Source organism: Choloepus didactylus, chromosome 15 (assembly GCF_015220235.1).
Source record: "Choloepus didactylus isolate mChoDid1 chromosome 15, mChoDid1.pri, whole genome shotgun sequence".
NCBI classification, from domain to species: Eukaryota; Metazoa; Chordata; class Mammalia; order Pilosa; family Megalonychidae; genus Choloepus; species Choloepus didactylus.
This window is the reverse complement of record NC_051321.1, coordinates 66,736,204-66,740,863: the sequence shown is the minus strand read 5'-3', so window position 1 is coordinate 66,740,863 and position 4,660 is coordinate 66,736,204. Positions and strand designations below refer to the sequence as shown.

General features: G+C 37.8%; 1 pseudogene; it reads right to left on the bottom strand.

The window, feature by feature from the left end:
* Nucleotides 1–3,461: 3,461 nt before the first annotated feature.
* Nucleotides 3,462–4,107, bottom strand: LOC119510911 (annotated as a pseudogene).
* Between the last annotated feature and the right edge of the window lie 553 nt (nt 4,108–4,660).

Genomic DNA, 4,660 nt, shown 5'->3' with positions numbered 1-4,660 from the left:
GAGGTCCTGGAAGAGCACAGCGGGGGGTGGGGGGAACTGCTCGGAAATCCCAGGGAGCCTACGCCAATACCAAGGACTTTTGGGTCAGTGGCAGAGAACAGCCTTAAACCTCCGGGAACACCTGGAAGGTTTGATTATTAAACCTGCCCTTCCTCCCTAACTGCTCAGGCACACGCCCCTCATTGAGGGCAGACAGCACCGACAACACACCCAAATTAAGTGCATCAATTGAACCCCACAAGAATCAGATCCCCACACACCACAAAGTTGGGGAGAACTGACTTGAGGGGAATAGGTGACTCACGGACGCCATCTGCTGGTTAGTTAGAGAAAGTGTATGTCACCAAGCTGCAATTCTAACAAATTAAAGATCAAGTAAAGCAAATGCCAAGAGGCCAAAAACAATAGAAAATCTTAAAGCATATGATAAAACCAGATGGAGAACCCAAACCCAAACACTCAAATCAAAAGATCAGAAGACACACAGTACTTGGCCCAATTAATCAAAGAACTACAGACAGGCAATGAGAGCATGGCACGGGATATAAAGGACTTGAAGAAGAGCATGGCACAGAATATGAAAGACATAAAGAAGACCCTAGAAGAGCCTAAAGAAGATATTGCAAGAGTAAATAAAAAAATAGAAGATCTTATGGAAATTAAAGAAACTGTAGGCCAAATTAAAAAGACTCTGGATACTCATAATACGAGATTAGAGGAGGCTGAACAACAACTCAGCCTCCTCGAGGAGCACAGAACAGAAAATGAAAGAACAAAAGAAAAAATGGGGAAAAAAATTGAAAAAATCGAAATGGATCTCAGGGATATGATAGATAAAATAAAATATCCAAATTTAAGACTCATTGGTGTCCCAGAAGGGGAAGAGAAGGGTAAAGGTCTAGAAAGCATATTCAAAGAAATTGTTGGGGAAAACTTCCCAAACCTACACAATATAAATACACAAAGCATAAATGCCCAGCAAACTCCAAATAGAATAAATCCAAATAAACCCACTCCAAGACATATGCTGATCAGACTGTCAAATACGGAAGAGAAGGAGCAAGTTCTGAAAACAGCAAGAGAAAAGCAATTCACCACATACAAAGGAAACAACATAAGACTAAGTAGTGACTACTCAGCGGCCACCATGGAGGCAAGAAGGCAGTGGCATGACATATTTAAAATTCTGAGAGAGAAGAATTTCCAACCAAGAATACTTTATCCAGCAAAACTCTCCTTCAAATTTGAGGGAGAGCTTAAATTTTTCACAGACAAACAAATGCTGAAAGAGTTTGCTAATAAAAGACCTGCCCTACTTCAGATACTAAAGGGAGCCCTACCGACAGAGAAACAAAGAAATGAGGGAGAGATATAGAGAATTTCAACAGACATATATAGAATATTACATCCCAGGTCACTGGGACACACGTTCTTCACTAGTGATCACAGATCTTTCTCCAGAATGGACTGTATGAGGGGGCATAAAAACAAGCCTCAATAAAATAAAAAATAAAAAAATGAATTTGTTCAAAGAACATTCTCTGCCCACAATGGAATACAAATAGAAGTCAATAACCATCAGAGACTTGGAGAATTCACAAACACCTGAAGGATAAAAATGAGGGGGAGATGAAAACATTCCCGGATAATCAAAAGCTGAGAGACTTCATCACCAGTAGATTAGTCCTAAGCAGGCTGAAAGAAAGGGACACTAAACGATTGACTGAAACCACATGAAGAAATAAAGATTTCCAGTAAAGATCACATAGTAAATATAAATACCAATACTACTGTATTGTTGCTTTATAACTCCACTATTTACTTCCTAAAGGATCTAAAATACATAAACTGTAATGATAAATCGGTGGTTTTGGACTCAATGTAAAATATGTGATTTTTGACAAGAACTACATAAAGGTGGGGGAATGGAGTATAGGAACACAGTTTACGTGTCCTATTGAAGTTAAGTTGGTATCAAAGAAAAACAAGATTGTTATAGATTTAAGATGTTAAATTTAAACCCCATGGCAAACACAAAGAAAGTATCAGAGAATATGACCAAAGAGATGAAAAGTAGAGTAGGGGTTCCAAGAAGTGGGGGAAGGGGCAATGGGGAGTTAAGGAATGAGAGTAGGGGTTTTTGTTTGGAGTGAAGGGAAACTTCTAGAAATGGATGGTTGGAAGGTAATAGCATCGCAACATTCTAAATGTGATTAATCCCACTAATGGAATGCTAGGGAGGGGTGGAATAGGAAGATTTAGGCTATATATATCTTTCCACAATTGAAAAAAAAATAAGACAGTCTAAATAGATGACAATTAAATGCCAAGGATGATCCTGGATGGGATCTGAGGTCGGAGGAGAGGAGGCTCAAAGGGACACAGATGGGGCACAAGAAAAAAAAAAGAAGGAAATATATAAGCTTTATATCAATGTTGAATTTCTTGAACTTCTTAGCTGCGCTTAATGAGATTGCATAAAATAATGTTCTTGTCCATGGGAAAGATATATGTGAATTATATTGTTTGTTCAAAGATATGTGCAGCTTGCTCTCATATGTTCAGAGGACAGAGCAATAGGTGATGGGTGTTAGGGAGGGAGGGAGGGAGGGAGAGAGGAAGGGAAAGAAAGAGATGATGGTGTGACAGGATCTTAAAGGTGATGGATCGGGGTATCAGGGGAGGGGGGTCGGGGTATGATGGAGTTCTATGTATGGGGTTTGTACTGTTTTTGCAACTGTTCCTGTAAGATTGAACTTATTTCAAAATAAAATTTATTATAAAAAAAAAGACTGACATTTTTAAAAATGATATTTTAGAGCAAAGAACATGTCACAGAGTTATAGGGCACAAGAAACATTTACCAACAGAGGATAGTTCTACAGCCCCAAAATAAATTACTTATAAATATTTGCAAAATTAATTCTTATGGTACCCCAGAAGTTTTGTTCTCAAAATGACAGTTTACAGAGATGGAAAACTAAAATAGAGCTTTTTTTTTAATTATAAAGACAATAATGCATAATTTGGCCCTTGCTGAAGGTATTCAATAAGAAAGTGAAGATATTTTCACTCCCAGGTAGTTGTCACATACAATCTCTCCTTATTCTCTCTCTACTTCTGCTTCATTCTCTTTGTGTGTGTTCTCTTATATATTCCCTGATCTTGCAAAAGACAAAAAGTGCTAATCTCCTTTTGCTTGTAACTGCCATGACTTCGGTTTCTGCTTCTCCTACCCCTCTCATCCCTGCTCTCACTTCTGCTGTCCTCTCATTTCTTTCAGCTTCTCTCTTCTCTGGGCTATGGTTACAGCTTCTGGACTTTCTGTTAGAATCACTGAAGGAAGAGGAGGAGGAGGAGGAAGAGGGTGACGACTTATTTTTCTGTTTTTTTATGTTTACTTCTGCTCTTCTGAAGCTTTTACTTTTCTTTTTTTTTTTCCTTCTCAAATTTCCTGAGAACTACTGCTCTTGTTTGGTTGTTAGTGACTTTAAAAAATTAAACTTCTGGATCTTCTTCCCCTTCACTTGCAATGTATTCCTGTGATGGATCATTTGCCATCAAGTTTCTCCCCAGTACACCTTGTTTCACTGCAAACCCATTGTGTCTCATCTCCGCTGTTAGTTCTGAAAGATGCATTGGGAGGCCCTGAGCCATCAATGGGAACTGAACTTGCATTGATTCCAGAAAGACCAAACAAACAACATTCTCGATCTCAATTGACATGATCCCCTTTGTGACATTTAACACATCTCATATTTTGAACCTGAATATTGAAAGACTGATCTCTGAAGTTCATGTCATCTTTGACATATTTTTCTTGTGGAGCTCCTTACTGCCATTCAAATTTGTATCCTGTTTCTTCTTTCTCTTTGTTTTCTTTTTTAGCCCCTGGTGGGCCTCATACATAAAATTAAGGCCACTTTTTACAGATTCATCTCCCATAAGCAATCTATTATTCAATTCTTGTTCTTGAAGATACGGTTGCATTAATTCTTGTTTTGTCTTGTATATTTTCTCTTCTGCCATCCATACCTTTTTGTTACTGGATTTGGAGGTGGAATGAAAGTCCTTCTTGCACATGAAGTTGGCAAATGATTTCCCCATCTTGGAGTTTGAGCTGGGGAAGGAAGGCCCTTGAACTGTGAGCCATGTAAACAAACTATACCACCTAAACAGAGGTACACTCCAGTGGTGTTTTATATTTTGTCCAGAGTTCATAGCTGCTATCTGTGGAAGAGATGGTACATTAGAAGCTTACTTATTCATTATCGGAAGGAGAGGCTGGTATTACATATTTTCTATTAGGTTAATTGCTAGGGGGTTTCTACGTTTGGTTGCCTAGTGAAGGGGATTTTCCCCATATAATGTTGGAATTTTAAAATACATAATTTATTAATTTTTAATTGTGGTAAAATATATATAACATAAAAATCATTTTAACTATTTTAAGTAAACAATTCTTTGACATTAAGTACATTGACAATATTGTGTAACTTTCACCACTATTTCCAGACTATTTTAATCATCCTAAACCACAACTTATACTCATTTAGCCATATCTCCCCATTTTCTCCTCCTCCCAGCCCTTATAACCACTATACTCCTTTCTGTCTATATGGATTTGCTTGTCCTAAGTATTTCATATAAGAGAAATCTA